At 40.0% G+C, this 18,411-nt stretch overlaps 1 protein-coding gene across 2 annotated transcripts in view; it reads right to left on the minus strand.

Moving 5' to 3' along the window:
- Positions 1-983: 983 nt before the first annotated feature.
- LOC145722727 (uncharacterized) overlaps positions 984-18,411 on the minus strand; it is a 184,865-nt gene continuing 167,437 nt past the window's right edge. The window contains exons 6-7 of one of the 2 annotated variants that reach the window (XM_081826940.1): positions 5,397-5,490; positions 984-2,862 (exon numbers count right to left, since the gene is read on the minus strand). The gene's annotated coding sequence lies outside the window, so the exon portion shown is untranslated. The other variant, XR_014147208.1, reaches the window with a different exon arrangement.

Raw genomic sequence — 18,411 nt, forward strand, 5'->3', positions numbered from 1 at the left:
ATTTTATTTATTTATTTGCCAGAGAGAGCGCATGCATGAGCAAGAGCGGTGGGGAGAGGCAGAGGGAGAGGGAGAAGCAGGCTCCCCACTGAGCAGGGAACTCGATATGGGACTTGATCCCAGGACCCTGGAATCATGACCTGAGCCAAAGGAAGACTCTTAACCAACTGAGCCACCCAGGTGTTCCTCCCATTACTACTTCTGATTCATTTGAAAGTGCTAATAGCATGACATTTTATGCCTAAATACTTCATACTTAAATACATCCCTAAATATTTCCTACAACTCAAAGACATATATATAATCCTATATAGTCACAAAACCATTATCACATTCAAGAAACTTAACATTAGAAAATATCTAATAGCTTATATTCAAATTTCCCCAACTGTCCCAATGTCCTAATAGTTTTTTCAATTGAGATATAATCCACATATCATAAAATCCACTCTTTTAAAGTATACAATTTAGATTTTTAATATAATTACAAGTTTGTACAACCATCACCACCATCTAATTCCAGAACATTTTCAACATCCAAGCAACCCATTAACTCATTAGCAGTCACTCCCCATTCTCCCCTCACCTGGCCCTTGGCAACCACTAGTCTACTTTCTGTCTGTTCTGGAAGTTTCATGGAATTGGAATCATAAAATATGTGGCTTTTTGTGTGTGTCTAGCTTCTTTCTCTTAGCATAATGTTTTCAAAGTTCATTTATGTTGTAGCATGTAGTGGTACTTCATTTCTTTTTCTAGCTGAATTACATCACATTGGGTGGAAATACCACAATTTGTTCATCTATTCATCAGTTGATGAACATTTGGGTTGTTTTATGACATTTTTTAAAAACCAAGATCCAGTCAAAGAATATACATTGCAATTGAATCATCATGTCTTTAGTTTCCTTTCATCTAAATCCTACGAAATTAATTCTAGAACATTAATCTAGATTCAAGGAAATCCTCTTTTTTTTCCCCTTTTTATCTCTTACAACAGTAAAATATTTGAAAAGCACAGGTTGGTTGTCTTGGAGAATGTCCTTGCTAGTCTGTCTGATTGTTTCCTATAATTTGATTCAGGTTAGACAGTTTTGGCAATAATACCACACGGGTGAGATTGTATACTTCCTGTTGCATTAAATTAGAGGACATATAATATCAATTTGTCTCATAACTGGTGATACTAAATTTGGTCATTTGATTAGATGGTATTTACCAGATGTCCCCATAGGAAAGACACATTTTTCTCTTTATAAAATATTAAAGTAAATAATATTAATACAAGTAATCTTTAAGACTATGTGAATATCTTGTTTCCCAACAACCTTTAACAGAACGTTTTAACCTCCAGTAATGATCCTGGCCTGAATCCATGATTGTAACAGTGTTACAATAGAGTATTTTTCTGACTTTTCTAACTGTAATCCCTTCCACATAAAATTGTGCTTATTCTATTTTAAAAAAGGAAAGAAAAAAAGCTTTCCCTGCTCTATCCCATTGTCTTAATAACTACTGAGAATTCATGGATTTTTTTTTCCTCTATGTGTTATAGTCAACATCACTGTCATTATCCTTCTGATGCTCAAACTGTCCCAAATTTGATAAGTGAGAGCCAGTTTGGTTCAGCTTACCTGTCTTTTTTTTTTAAGTTTTATTTATTTAAGTAATCTCTACACCCAACGTGGGGTTTGAACTCATAACCTCAAGAACAAGAGTCTCATGCTCTTCTGACTGAGCCAGCCAGGCACCCTCCATCTTTCTGACATGTCCTCATCAGCACTTCATTATTTTGTGACACAATAAAATGTTCCAGATTCACATTGTATTTTCCCTTCTCCAGACCTTAAATCAACATTTCTCCAAGAAGACCTGGTGTCTTTTAGTGAGAAATGATATTTAGAAACCAAGATTTGGACACTAGATGTGCTCACTGATACTGGGTGGTCTCAAATGTTTTTGCCTGGATGACTTATAGCATTATTTAAACCTTCTATGTGTGACATCTCTTAAGATTTTCATTTGGGTTTCAGTTAGTTGGTAACACTACTACATATAAATGAGTCCTAAATATTATAGGTGTAACAGCTTCCTTTTTTTTTTTTAAGTACTTAATAAGTATTCAAAAGCTCTGCACTTGGTGTCTTACACACAGTACCTTAATCTCTATAACAACTCAAAGACATAGGTATAATTCTTTATCCTTACTTAACAAATAAGGTCATGGGGTATCAAGTGGTTAGGTAATCTGTTCAAGGTCACGCAGTTAGTAAGTGGCTGACCTGGAACTACACTCCAGGTCTGTCTGACTTCAGATCTGCTAACTACTAAGTGATAGGTCAAAAATAATATTTCCTCACTATGAGGGAAATATAAGTATGTGTTCAAGCTTATAATCCACTCCTGGGTATATTATATCACATTTGTCAAGGGCATGTGGTCATTGTAATCCACCTCTGAGACACAGTGTGGTATAAGGAGAAGGGCACAAGGCACATTGATGAGTGGGTCAATCTCTACACCTGTCTCTGTTTTATCACCTGTAAGAGAATAACGATACTTAGCTTGTGTACCACATAAGGTTGCAGTGGGATCAAAGGGATTACAAGCGGAAGCCCCTGAAAGAATTATAAGCTCCATTTACTATTAGGAAGCAGCGCTTAAGTCAAACCGAATATGTGTTAAGAATCACCTGGGGGAGGGGTGCCTGGGTGGCTCAGTCGGTTGGGCGTCTGCCTTCGGCTCAGGTCGTGATCTCAGGGTCCTGGGATCGAGTCCCGCATTGGGCTCTCTGCTCTGCGGGGAGCCTGTTTCTCCCTCTCCTACTCCCCCTGCTCTTCTCTCTCTCTGTCAAATAAATAAAATCTTCAAAAAAAAAAAAAAAAAAGAATCACCTGGGGCAAGGAGTATGTATTGAATTTAAAGTGCAGATTGCTGGGTCCTGCTCCTACAGATTCTGACTGAGTGGCCTAGTGTGGAGCCCAGGAATGTGAATTTTTAGCAAGCATCCCAGTGATTCTGAAGCAGGTGGCTCATAAATGACACTAAGAAAAACTCTCATGTAGCTAATGCCAGGGTGATGAGAATAAACATGACAAACCCATGTGCTTGGAAGCCACTGCTACACCTTCCAAACACATTCTTTACATCAGATTGCCTGTTTTTCATTCTTTCTCCCTCGTCCCTAGTATTTATCCTTTACCTTAGTTTCAACTCAAATGTCACTTCCCCAGCTTAGTCTTCCCTGACCCTTGACATAATCGGCTGCTCCTGTGACCCGTTCTCATCACAGTCTTTGATTCATTACAGCCACACATCAACCTGGCAACTACATAGTTGTAACCAGATGCTTAATGTCTGCCTCGCCTGATAGAGCGTAGCCATCTGAGGGCAGAACCAGGACCTCCTTGGTACGCCCAGTGTCTCTGTTTAGTGGGCAATTTAGTGTCTGTGGGACAAACCCACAAATGAAGGGGGAAAAAGGCAGTACTAACTTTATTACTAAATAAAGTTTTGGCTGAATACAGCATTCATAAATAATGAATACAGAATCAAGTTCGTTACCAACATGAATAACTGGATACCCTACTTCCTGTTCTCATCTTTCCTGGGATCCTTGGAAAGACACTTCTCATAGAGGAAATTGCACTTTTAATGACAAATTTGGGGACAATCTGCTCAGAATAGGCAGGAATTCATAATGCAATTATGGCCCTCTGCTCTGGCCTCCCCTCTCACTTCCTTCCCCTCCTGGATTCAGTTGTCATCTCACACCGAGCATCCCCTCCCTCCTGCCTCCTGCCAATTCTCTCTAACTAGGATCAAGCAAGAGAGCTGTCGGCCTGGGGAGGGAGGATGTTTCCCTCGGGACATCATTAATTGTGTGTGTTCCGCAAGTATGTGTATTTTCATTTGTGCATTTATCTCCATCCTGAATGGGGCCGTAAAACTCCTTTATGATTTAGCCTCAGGCCAAATAAGCATTGAATTTCACAACTAAAGTTTATGCTCATGTATTTATGGCAAGGTGGGAGGTGGGGTTGTTTTGTTTCAAATATTTGTTTCTCCAAAGTGGCTGCTGATTCTGTTTGGAAGACATGCCAGAGTACATGTGAAGGAGTGAGAACAGGAACTGTTTCTATCAAGTGACAGGGATCAGGACTTACTATTCCACAATAGGGCACCACACATATTCAGTATTTTAAGCTGAACGAAAGTGAAAAAAGCAGCAGAAGCATAAAGTTCTCTCATCTTTCTCCCTGAAACAGGTCTTAAGACGTGAGAGGTGCATTCTCTACACCCGGAGGAAAAGAGCATCTTTACTGCCAGGATGGAGGGTCACGGGGAAGAATCCAAACAAGCAGGACTTGCTAAGTTTCCCCCAGTTTGCTACACTTCCCTCACATTCTCTGTTCTATCACATTTCTGCACAACTGGCCACTCTTCATCAAAGTCAGCATAAAAATGTGCAGGGTTAACTGTTTCTTCCAGTCTTCATTTCCTTATGAAGGCTCCTGTGCCATGTAAAACTTATACTAAATAAATCTGTATGCTTTTCTGCTGCTAACTTGTCTCGTCAGTTTAATTGTCACACCTGCCAGGGGCCCTACATGGATCAAAAAAACCTCTTTTCCTTCCCTGCACAAGGTTTCCAGAATTTTACAGCAACTCTCAACTTGAGGCACCAGCATGGCACTAAGTGAGGACCCCGGGGAACTGAGTTTATGTGATATTTTGTCCATGGAGACCATTTCCCAGCACACAAAGGTGAAGAAGGCAAAGACACCAAGCATTTTCGAGCTTTCAGTTTTAACTAGATAAAGGAGTATCCTAGTTCCTGAAACTTACTGACCTCAACAATATTAAGATAAACATGCATAGTTATTCTTATAAATCTGGCTTATGTTATTTTCCTAGGAAATTCTGTTTGATTGTGGCACACTCTAAATTCAGACCTGAGGAGGGCTGCTGCCAGTGGGGACCCAGCACCAGGGTTTGGCCTTCAACCCAATAAACTCTTTGCTGGAGGCAGAATGATGCAGCGGCTCACCGGGCTCAAGTCCACGCTCCGACACCTACTAGCTGAGTGGTGTAGAACACAGTACTGCCCCTCTGCGCCTCGGTTTCCCCAACTGTAAGATGACATTAAAAATACAAAGTGGGGATAATAGTGGAAACTTCAGAAGATTGTTGTGAGGCCTCAATGGACAATGTGTGTACACAGCTTAGCACAAGGCCTGGCACAGAGTATTAGCAGTTATTATTTCAATGTCTGCATTCAAAGAGGTTCTGAGGTTTAAGACACACATCTGTATGCTGAGCTCCAGCTGACTTTCTCCAGCCAGTATAATAAACCTATGTAACAGTCAATCATTCCAGTGTGTGTGGTCATCTAGCACCTCCCGGGTGTTTTCGAGTTTAGGAAGCTGCCCACATCCTAAGTCCTGCTTCCTGGAGGTAGAAGATGTCGTCTGCCCACGGTCCTGTCTTCCCCTGAAGATAGAGTATAGGTATGTGGCCAGTCTTCTCTAATTAGAGCCAGAAAGCCTTCTATTCACAAGAGTAACATGCAGAATCCATTTTGTGGTGAGGACAGCAGCCCGACCTGTGGTGCCTGGGGAGGCAGCCAGAGGGGAGGCTCAGGCATCATGATGTGAGCTGCAGTCTGTGTCTGGCGACGACAACCCAGAAGCTTTTCCAGGACAGTTCATCACTGTGGCTTGGGCCTTGTCCCTAGCTTCAGTCTGACACTCCTCAGCTTCTAGAGAACCTGTGAACCACCTAACATTCTTTAATAAATTTCCATTTCTGCCTCAGCTAGCCAGAGTGGATTCTAAGCCTGGCACCTAAGAACGTGATCAAGATCCCTGTCTACTGGGTTGGCCAAATACCAAGGCAATGAACTCCAAGAAACCATCAAAGCTCTTTGATTCAATGAAAAATTCAATGTAATAATTCGTATTTGGAGAGAAATGGTACACTAACTGGAACTAGAAAATCCTTTTATTAAGAAGATTTTCATCTTCACAGCATTTGTTATAACTATGTCTTCTATGTCTTCTTCTTTTTTCTTTTAAGTAAGCTCTGTGTCCCATGTGGGGCTTGAACTCATGACCCCGAGATGAAGAGGCACATGTTCTACCAAATGAGCCAGCCAGGCACACCTGTCTTCTACTCCTAATGGAATAATAGAGGAGCAGAGGTGGAAGAGACTTAAGAGATGGTCCAGTTTGCCCCAACAATTTCAAATGAGGATGAGAAGTACCAGAGAGGATAAGTGACTTGCCCATGATCAAACAGCAATTGCAGCCTAGGGTGAAGATCACCAGCTCAGAAGTCAGATACTGGCTATGATACTTACTTACTATGTGATCTCAATCTAGCCATGTAGTCTCTGAGCCAGTTCTCTTGGTCTCTTCTTTGCTAAATGAAGAAAGTAACAGTTGGTATCTTACAGGGTTATTATGAAGAATAAATGAGATAATGTGTCTGAAGTGTTTAGCATATGCTCTAAAAATAGTAAATATTCAATAAACATTAGTTGATATTATTATCATACCCTTAAAAAAATATATTTACCATGATCCCCTATGAGCGAGGCACTGTCCTAGAAGTTGGCAACATAAAGATGAAGAAGACATTCCCAGAAAACAACAGTCCAGGACCAGATGGCTTCACTGGTGAATTCTACCAAACACTTAAAGAAGAATTAATATCAATCCTTCTCAAACTTTTCTAAAAAAACGGAAGAGTAGGGAACACTTCCAAACTTATCTTACAAAGCTGGCATTACCCTGAAAGCAAGACCAGACAAGAACAAAGAAAAGAAAATTCACAAGAAAACAAAATCAAAGGCCAATAACTGATGAATATATATATATATATGCAATAATCCTCAACAAAATATTAGCAAACCAAATTCAACAATAAATTAAAAGGATAATATACCATGATCAATAGGATGCAAGGACAGTTCAATGTCTGCAAATCAATGTGCTATACCACATTAACAAAATGAAGGATAAAAATATGATGATCTCCACAGATGCAGAAAAGCCACCTGACAAAAGTCAACATCCATTTATCATTAAAAAAAAATTCTCAACAAAGTGGGTATAGAAGGAATATACCTCAACATAATAAAGATTATATAGGGCAAGTCCACAGCTAACATCACATTCAATGGTGAAAGTTTTCAAAGATCAGGAATAGGACAAGGATGTCCACACTCACCAGTTTATTCAACACAATATTGGGAGTCCTAGCCAGAGCAATTAGGCAAGAAAAAGAAATAAAAAGAAAGCAAATCAGAAAGGAAGAAGTAAAACTGTCACTGTTTGCAGATGACATGATACTATATATAGAAAACCCTAGAGACTCCACCAAAAAAAACCCACCAAAAAACATTAGAACTAATAAATGAATTCAGTAAAGTTGCAAGGACACAAAATCAATAGACAAAAATTTGTTGCACTTCTACACACTAATAACAAACTATTGAGAAGAGAAATTAAGAAAACAATCCCATTTACAACTGCATCCCCAAAAATACCTAGGAATAAATTTAACCAAGGAGGTGAAAGACCTGTACACTGAAAACTATAAGATGTTGATGAAAGAAACTGAAGAGTCAAATTCCATGCTCATGAATTGGAAGACTATTATGCAAATGTCCATACTCCCCTAAGAACCTACAGATTCAATGCAATCCCTATCAACATTCCAATGATATCTTTCACAGCAATAGAATAAACAATCTTGAAATTTGTATGGAACCACAAAAGACCCCCAATAGCCAAAGCATTCTTCAGAAAGAACAAAGCTAGAGGCATCATGCTCCCAGATACTTAAGTGTATGATGTATCACAAAGCTATAATAATTCAAAAAAGTATGATATTGTCATAAACACAGACACACAGATCAATAGAACAGAATAGAGTCTGAAAATAAATATATGTATATATGGTCAATTAGCTTATGAAAAGAAACCAAAAATATACAATGAGGAAAAGACAGACTGTTCAATACAGGGTGCTGGAAAAACTGGATAGTCACATATGAAAGAATGAAACAGGACCATTATCTTACACCATACACAAAAATTAACTCAAAACGGATTAAAGACTTGAATGTAAGTCCTTAAAGTGTAAAACTCCTAGAAGAAAACATAGGCAGTAAGTTTTGTGACGCTGGTCTTGGCAATGATTCTTTAGATTTGATACCAAAAGCAAAGACAACAAAATAAAAAATAAGTAGGACTACATCAAAGGCTTGTGCACAACAAAGGAAAACATCAACAAAATGAGAAAGCAACACCTTTCCAGTGACATACAGATGGCCAACAGGTACATTAAAGGTGCTCGACATCACTCATCAACAGGGAAATGCAAATCAAAACTACAATGAGATTATCACATATTAGAAAGGCTATTATCAAAAAGACAAGAAATAACAAGTGTTGGCAAGGATGTAGAGAAAAGGTAACCCTTCTGTACTGTAGGTGGAAATGTAAACTGGTGCAGCCACTATGGAAAATACTACAGAGGTTCTTCAAAACATTAAAAATAGAATTACACTATATTCCAGCAACTCCTCTTCTGGGTATTTACCTGAAGAAAATGGAAACATTAACTCAAAAATGTTTCTGCACACCCATGTTCACCTAGCATTATTTACCACAGCCAAAACATGGAAACAACCTTAGTGTCCACCAATGAATAAATGGATCAAGAAAATGTGGTACACACACACACGAATATTCTTTTGTAAAAAAAAGGACATACTGCTACTTGCAACAACATCAATGAACCTTGAGGGCATTATGCTAAGTGAAGTAAGTCAGACAGAGAAAGACAAATATTCAAGATCTCACTTATATGTAGAATCTAAAAACAAAAAACAAAGCTCACAGATACAGAGAACAGACTGGTGGTTGCCAAAGGCAGGAGGCAGAGCATGGGTGAAACAGGTGAGGGAGGTCAAAATGTACAAACCTCTAGTTATAAAATAAATAAATCATGGGGATGTAATATAAAACATGATACCTATAGTTAATACATATTTCAAAGTTGTTAAGAGAATAGAGCTTAAAAGTTGTCATCACACACGAAAATTTATAACTAAATATGGTGATAGAGGTTAATTAGACTTAATGTGCTGTTATACATTATATATATATATATTTGCAATATATACAAATATCAAATTACATTATATGCCTGAAACTGATATAACAGTATAAGTCAATTACACTTCAATATTTTAAATTAGGGGGCACCTGGGAGGTTCAGTCGTTAAGCGTCTGCCTTCGGCTCAGGTCATGATCCCAGGGTCCTGGGATCGAGCCCCTCATCGGGCTCCCTGCTCAGCGGGAAGCCTGCTTCTCCCTCTCCCACTCCCCCTGCTTGTGTTCCCTCTCTCACTGTGTCTCTCTCTGTCAAATAAATAAATAAAATCTTAAAAAAAATTTTTTAATTAGATTTTTAAATAAAAGTCATGCCTAAAAAATACTTTCTCACTTCCAATAGTAATGACAGTAATAAAAATAATATAATGATAATAAAAATGATAGTAACAAAAATGTAACAACAACAGTGGTAGCAACAAGTAATATTTATTGAGCATTTAATATGTGCCAAGCATTGGGCTGGCTAAACACTTTCATAGATTATTCCAATCTTTAAAATAACCTTTTAAGAAAGGTGCATTCACTGTTTCATAAATGAGAAAACTGAGGCTCAAATAAACTAAGTAACTTACCAAATGTCACCAAATAAGCAAGTAACAAGACCGGGATTTTGAACCCACCCAGTCTGACTCCACAACCCAAGCTCTTCAGATTCTCTAGGGAGGCTTCCAGTCATTTGAGGGTGAGGGTAGGGAATGGAGAGAGGGAAGGCATGGGAAAAAAATAATTGAACACACTCTGACTACAGAGTTCCCTACAGGAATATACTGTGGAGAACAATGTGAAGGGACTTGAAAGGTTCAGAGGTTCGGGTGGTGGGAATGAACTTAAGTTGGTTCAGAGGTTCGGGTGGTGGGAATGAACTAGGCTTTGAATAATAAGTAGGGGGCTTACCAGGCATTCAGAGTCATGCGCTGGGATGGGGCAATGGGAAAGGAAGAGAATCCAAGGTAGACAAAAATCCAGAGCGTGAAAAAGCACACAAGAAAAATATCACGGCATGTTAGAGGAGCAGCACGCTCCATGGGCAGAAGTAGAGCACGGAGCACGTGGGACACAGGCAGAGGGGAAGATGAGAAAGTTGGCCGGGGCTGGCTGTCCACGAGGACTGAAAGCCATGCTAAGGAAGAGGTACTTTATCCAGGAAGGTTCTGAAGCAGGCCCGGATATGGGGACGAGATGGTAAAGAGAAAGAAAGAACCAACCCAAATGGAGAGGGGATGAGGCCTGAGGAAGGGGGACAGTGGGGAGGCTGCTGGAAAAGTCCAGATAAGAGATGAGGGAGCCAGAAAGGAAAGATCAGCAGAAAAAAATGGAGAGAAAGACACCAATTTGGACAACATTTAAGCAGCACTGATTAGGAAGGAAACTAACCCTTGAAGAGCCCGGGGTGCTGAGTTGGGTCTGAGTTAGACACATGTTATCTCACTTAACCCTGTGAACAGCCCTTCAAGGTAGGTACCATCATCATCCCACTTGCCTGGACGGACACGGAGGCTCTGCAATGTTAAGGAGCTCACCCAAGGCACGTGAGGATAGGGAAGCAGAGCCAAGATTGGAATCTAAGTTTATTTCAAGGCAAAGCATGTTTCTTTCTCTTCTAGATGTGGGAGGAACTGAAGCAGGAAGGAGCTGCGTATGAGGCATAGGTTTCTTGCTCAGGAGATCAGATGAATGGTAAGGCCATTATCTGAGATTTACGTGAGGAGGTGTGTAGGGAAGGATGGAAGGATGAGAGACTGAACTTGACACACTTGGGATATCCTAGTGATGCCATTCAGTAGGTGACCAGAAATATGAAAGTCACTGGATTGGGAATATAGAATCAACCTTCAGGTTGAAGTCATGGGGAGAGATGAAATCAGAGAGTGAGCATAAAGAGAGTCAGGCATGGAACTCCATGGAACACGAACTTTGAAGACACTAACAAAGGAACAGAAGCCAGATAAGAAGCCTGAGAAGAAACAGTCTAAGAGAAAGAAGACCCTAAGTGGGGTAAGGCTGAGGCAGGAGACCAGAGAGAAAAAGGTTTCGAGACGAGCAAAGTGGTTAACAGGGTCTAATGCAGCAAAGAAATCAAGTAGGAAAATAGTGTTCCCCGAATTTAGCAAATAAAATGTCACCAGTGACCATGGTGAAAACTCAGCTTCATTGAAGTCAGGACAGTGGAGGTAGTGGAGATGGAGGGGATACGATCTTCAGCAGAGCTTGCCTATGGAAAGCACAGAGGGAGCAAGGTGGTTAGAGGAAACACAAGGATTCAAGAGTCCGCTGCTGCTTTGTTTTCACATGTGAGACAAGAACATACATGGAGCGGGTAAGAAGTCAACAGAGAGGGAGGACCTAAATCCATATGAGAGACCAGAGTCACCTGCAAAGGGTGGGAGAAAAAGAACTGAGAGCACTAAAATAGGACACAAAAATGTATTTTAAAAAAACTATAATTAATCAAGGCACTAGGATGTTTTAATTAACTGCTATATAGAGTAAGAGAACAGAGATGAGAGCCCAGGGAGAGACCTGAGGATGGGTGTGTATATCTATGAATTTAGAAAAGGAAAAAGTGAGGCCATTTCTAACAGGGCAGGGAGAGAGTTTATTCAAGACTGTTTAATTCCATGTGGTTAATTATTTTGGGGAAAACTTAGATTCTTACTTCTTGTAATGTACCAAAACATACTCCAGATGGATTAGATGTTTAAATCTATGACATGAGGCCATACACAAAGTTATCAAAAAATATATATGGAAATAATAATATAATCTTGAATGAGGGTGGTCTTTCTAAATGGATTAGTATGTCCCAGGTGAGCCTGAAGAGGGATTCAGTTTGGCTCTGTTTGGTTAATGGGTGGGCTAGTGCAGCTGATGCAGGTTGGGAGGTAAGCGTGTATTTTGTGACCTGATTTGCTTGGGGGTCAAAGGGCCTTCAGGGAGGAGCTGCAAACCCATCACTTGAAGGTGGGGGGTGAGGCAGCAGAAAGGAGTCAGTAGACATATATGGACTGAAACGGACAGAGTGCTATGGCAAAAGACTCCTGGCCTGGCTTCATGGACCAGATCTGAGCTCCCATGAAAGTAGCGACAGTTCTGACAGGAACACAGAATGGCCATAGCACAAGGAGCCCTGAAAGAACCATCCAGGCTCCCAGGAGGCCTTCTGGACCTGAGAGCACAAGGACTCATGCTTCCATGGAAGCTTCCAAGGTAAGGGCAGTAATGAGGTGTCAAAGCCTGCCACTCCTGACAAGTCAAGTGCAGAAACGCAGCAGAATAGTGACCACCTCCCCTGCTAGACACTTCCTTGTGTGCCTAAGCCTTGTTCCACAAGTAGTAAACTGAGTAAGAAATGATTCAGAGGAGGATTCTGCAAGACAGTGGTGGTAGCATAATCTTTCAATCTCTCCGAATTACCACATAAAAACAGAGGCACTAGCCCAGGGAAACCAAAAACCGTGGAAGATATTTACAAAAAACTAGATGAGACAGATTAAATATGGTGACCAATCTTTGGTGGTTCTTCCCATGGAGAGTGGAAATCTCTCCCTCTACCCTGTGGATCTGGGCTGGCCTTGTGGCTTGCTTTCAAAAATCCAATGTGGCAGAAGTGACAGAGCATGACTCTTGAACCTCAGCTCTGGAGGACTGAAACTCGGCTGCCTGGTGAACAACCCAGCTCACCTCCCTAATGATGACACATCTCCATGAGTTAACAGATATTTATTTTATTAAGTTACCTTTTGATGATGATAGGGAACCAATTTGTTACTAAAAAACTGGATAAAGGGAAAGTATTTATCCTGCCTTTCCTATATGAATTGTGCCCCTATATGAACAAATAGTAGATGAGGTAAAACAACCTTTTATAATAAAAGTATTTCAGGGGCCACCTGGCTGGCTCAGTTGGTAGAGCATGCGACTCTTGATCTCAGGGTTGTGACTTCAAGCCCCATGCTGGGTATAGAGATTACTTAAAAAAATAAAATCTTTAAAAATAAAAGTATTTCAGCAAATAAATTTTTTAAAAGAAGAATTAGAATATATCACCAACCTATAACACCAGTGAATTAAGATCTAGGCAATGAGTATCAATAGCTGCTAACATTACAAAAAAAAAAGAGAGAGAGACAACAGACATTATGTGTCTCTTAATGAAAGAACACAGTACCACTTATAGTCTTGCCCAGGGGATCGAACAGGAGTTTCATCAAGACTCTGAACCAGTTGCCAATCTGCAGGAAACACAGAGGACAAAGGAACATGCTGAGGAAACAAATCATGGGATTGCAATCAACCAAATCCAGACTATGGGAAACTCTACAGATCAAGTATCTTGAATGGCAGGAAATGTGCAGATTAAAGAGTCTTAGAAGAAATACATACATACATATATATATGTGTGTATAAATGTATATATATATGTCTTAGAGGAAATACATGTATATATGGATATACATATTATATATATGTATTTTTAAAATTTATGTTTATATATATATTTCTACATAAAATATATATTATATGTAGATATATAATAAAAGTTGGAAGTTCCAAGCTGTGGTGTCTATCACAAATAGAAAGTGAATACTATAAAGTCAGGATAACCGGTGCTTTTGAGGGGACAGAGAGCATCTGATCAAGATAGAGCCGAAGGGGGGCTTCCAGAATGGAGAGCACAGTTATAGTTGCTGACCTGGATGGTATCTGTCTTAGAATAGGTTTCATCAAACTATACATTCGTTTAGAGAGATCTTCTACTTCTGGCTGTTTATAAAGAATTAATTCCAAAAAGCAGGGGGGTGAGAGAGTGAAAGAATAACAGGTACAGAAGGCTTCTCTTTTCCCATCTCTTATGGTTGGAGATGATGAAATACTAAATGGGACTCTGCTAGAGAGAAACAATATGGGCTGTTTAGAGTGATTTTGCATAATGGTAATAGTCTTTTGTGGGGAGGTGTTTTAGAAACCAATTAGGGACATGAACCAGGTGAACAGATACGCACAAAGGCGTGAAAGAGTATGTAAGACATTTGCAGAAGTGCATTGTGAAAGAAAGAAGTATGGGTATTATTTATGTTATTTTATGTAGGCGTTCATGTATGTATATTCCTTATCTCATTGTTCCACAGTGAACATATACTGATTTTGGTAAAAACAAATAAAGCAATTATTTTTCATTTTTAACAGAATAACATCAGTAAATAGAGAGTTCCTCCAGGTTTAGGATCTTCCAGGAGAGGGGCCTTATGGACCCACCCTCTGTAGCAGTTCTGGAAACTAGGCCTATCACACTTCGTGCCCAGCCCTTAAGATCACCCCATTCGCACCCCTTGCTTCGGAACAGGCACAACCACCAAGAGACCTTCAGATTATCATTTGGCTTCTCGTGTTATTTTCTTGCAAGGAGAGAAGGCACTGAATGGCTAACACGAGCATTCTTATATGCTTGATTATAATATTTCTGACTGTAAATTAAGAAACTTTAAAGTACGTATCGAGGGACTGGCTTAGGCCAAGAAGATGAACACTACTTTCTCTGAAACCCAGGAGAAGGTAAGTCTGAATGATGAGTTTATCACTTTTTAGTTTAAAACCCCTGGTTTCTTCATCCCCTGGACAGTGAGAGGTCAGTCATCTGCTGAGGCAGAAGAAGGCGGGAACAGCTGCCAAAAGTCAATGAGAAAGGGGGCACCTGTGTGGCTCAGTCAGTTAAGCTTAAAACTCTTGATTTTGGCTTAGGTCATGACCTCACGGTCTTGGGATTGACCCCCACGTCGGGCTCCCCGCTCAACAAAGAGTCTGTTTGAGGTTTCTCCCCCTGCCACTCCCCCTGCTTGCATGCACTCTCTCTCTTAAAAAAAAAAAAGGCACTGGGCGCCTGGGTGGCTCAGTCGTTAAGCGTCTGCCTTCGGCTCAGGTCATGATCCCAGGGTCCTGGGATCGAGTCCCACATCGGGCTCCCTGCTCGGCGGGAAGCCTGCTTCTCCCTCTCCCACTCCCCCTGCTTGTGTTCCTGCTCTCGCTATCTCTCTCTCTGTCAAATAAATAAATAAAATCTTTAAAAAAGAAAAAAAGGCACTGAGAAAGAACTGAACCCAAGACAGGTGAAGGGATTACTTGCCAACCCTCCAGGCCGTCGGATGCACCACCTGGGCCAGCCAATCGGATCACTAAAAGGCACCCAAATCTGAAATCCCAGTTCAGGTTCAACTAGGACATACTACCACGCTTAGAAAGGCCACCCCCCTCCAGTTTAAATATTCACCTCTATTTTTTCCTAGTATCTTTGTTTTAAATTTAAATCTTTAGTTATTTTGGAATTTATTCAGATTCATTATATAAACCAGGAATCTAATTTTATTTTATGTTTTTCCAAGTATGGGTCAGTTGTGTCAATACCACTGAACTAACCTATCCTTTCCCTACTGGTTTAAAATGCTGCCATTATCAGGACTGGCTACAAGGGAACACAAAACTAACTTTCATATGGAGAGGATTCTTCCATATCTTTAGTTCAAAGTCAGTCATGGCTTCAAGGCAGAGGGCCAAAGCCTTGACTCCAAGACTTGACAAAGCGTAAGCTGGCTCATTTCCCGAAGTGTGTGCACAGCCACCAGCTATTTCTCTCCCATCAGGAAGTGACAACTGGTTGATCAAAACTAGGATTCTGAAATCGGACAACCTGAGTTTGCATCCTGGCTGACTCTTCACTTAGCCAAGTGACACTGGTTACAATACTTCAGCTTTCTGTATCTCAATCTCTCCCTCTGTAAAATGGGGATAACAGAAGTACCTATTGCACAGGCAGCTGTGAGAATCAAATGAGATAAGGCTTTTAAAGTGCCTGAGTGATAATACCAGTGGAATGACATCTTTCATAATCGGTGGTGACATCATTTTCATCAACATCTAGATAGGCTTATGAGGGACTGCGGCGAACTCATGTTCATTGTTCATTCATTCAGCAACTCCTATTAAGTATTTACTACGTTTCAGCAACCATTCTAGCAGTAAACAGCAAGGACAAGATCCCTACTGCCTCAGAATTTATATACCACTGGGGGAAGACAGTTAAACCAATGGCTAAACAAGCAAATATCTGGGAATGTGAACAGTGCTACAGTGAAAATAAAGCAGAGTGCTATGGTAGAACTTTACCCGGGAGCTTAATTTGAATTGACAGAGAAGGCCTCATTGAGGAGGTAAATTCTAAGGTTCAACCCAAATGAGAAGGAGTCAATCGGTAGTGTGCTGTTTTTCAAATACTTGGAGTTTTTCTACATATCTTACTGTTTTTAATTTTTTTTTTTAAGTTTTTATCTGAATTCCAGTTAGTTAACATATAAGACTAGTTTTAGGTGCACAATAGAGTGATTCAACACTTCCATATATCACTCTGTGCTCATCACAACAAGGGCACTCCTGAATCCTCATCACCTATGCAACCCATCCCCCATCCACCTCCTGTCTGGTAATCATCAGTTTGTTCTCTATAAGAGAGAAAGTCTATTTCTTGGTATGCCTCTCTCTTTCTCTCTTTTCTTTTCCCTTTGCTTGTTTGTTTCTTAAATTTCACATGAATGAAATCATATGGTATTTGTCTTTCTCTGACTTATTTCACTTAGCATAATACTCTCCAGCTCCATCCATGTTGCAGCAAATGGCAAGATTTTGTTCTTTTTGATGGTTGAGTAATATTCCAATGTGTATGTATCTTCTTTATCCATTTATCAGTTCATAGGCACTTGGGCTGTTTCCTCAATTTGGCTTACTGCTTTTAATTTCTAATTCAGTTCCATAATCAGAAAACATGCTCCATATAATTTCATTCCTTGTAAATTTATTGAGACTTGTTTTATGCTCCAAGATATGGTCTGTCCTGATTAATGTACTATCTGCACTTGAAAAGAATGTATATTCTGCAGTTGTTGCATAGTGCTGTGAAACTACTAGATCAAAATGTTTGATGGTGTTATTTGTAGCTTCTCATTTACCTGTATTTTTGTCTAGTTGTTCTATTCACTGGTGACAATGTTAATGTTCTAATGATTATGGATACTGCCTCTCTCTCCCTTTAACCTTGTCAATGTTTGCTTCATGTATTTTGAAGTTGTTATTAGATGCATGCATACTTATGATTGCTCAGTTATGAACAAACCATTTTATCACTCTATGTCTCTCTTGATCACATTGTCTTAAAGTCTACTTTATCTAGTATCAATACAGCCAATCCAGCCATCTTACATTCACTATTTGCATGTTACATATTAATCTATCCATTCGCTTTTTAAAAAATATTTTATTTATTTATTTGATAGAGTGAGTAGGAGAGCACAAGCAGGGGGAACAGCCCGCAGAGGGAGAAGGAGAAGCAGGCTCCCCACTGCACAGAGAGCCCGATGCAAGGCTCGATCCCAGAACCCCGGGATCATAACCTGAGCTGAAGGCAGATGCCCAACCAATTGAGCCATCCAGGCACCCCCTCCATTCACTTTCAATCTGTATGTCTTTATATTTAAAATGGGTTGCTTACAGATAGCATAGAGTTGGATTTTGTATTTTTATACAGTTTGCTAATATCTACTTCCAATCAGCCCATTTACTGTATCTGCATTTAATACGATTATTCAAGTGATTAGATTTAGGTCTAACATTTTACCATTTTGTGTTTTGCCTGTCCTGTTTTTGTTCTTCTTCACCTACCTTCTTTTGGGTTAGGCAAGCATTGTGTAGAACTCCATTTTAGTTTATCTACTAGCTTTTTAGGTAGACCTCTGCTTTTTGTTTTGTTTTAGTAGTTGCTGTAGGGATTATAATATACATCTCTAACATCCCACAGTCTACTTAAGTTAATGTTATACCATTTCACATACATGTCAGAACCTTGTGGCTAGTATCCAAAATCTATAAAGAACTTATCAAACTCAACACCCAAAGAGCAAATAATCCAATCAAGAAGTGGGCAGAAGACATGAACAGACATTTCTGCAAAGAAGACATCCAGATGGCCAAGAGACACATGAAAAAGTGCTCAACATCACTGGGCATCAGGGAAATACAAATCAAAACCTCAATGAGATACCACCTCACACCAGTCAGAATGGCTAAAATTAATAAGTCAGGAAATGACAGATGTTGGCAAGGATGTGGAGAAAGGGGAATCCTCCTACACTGTTGGTGGGAATGCAAGCTGGTGCAGCCACCCTGGAAAACAGTACGGAGGTTC

The sequence above is a fragment of the Leptonychotes weddellii genome, chromosome 7 (genome assembly GCF_054177405.1).
Source record: "Leptonychotes weddellii isolate Sample4059 chromosome 7, ASM5417740v2, whole genome shotgun sequence".
Lineage (NCBI taxonomy): Eukaryota > Metazoa > Chordata > Mammalia > Carnivora > Phocidae > Leptonychotes > Leptonychotes weddellii.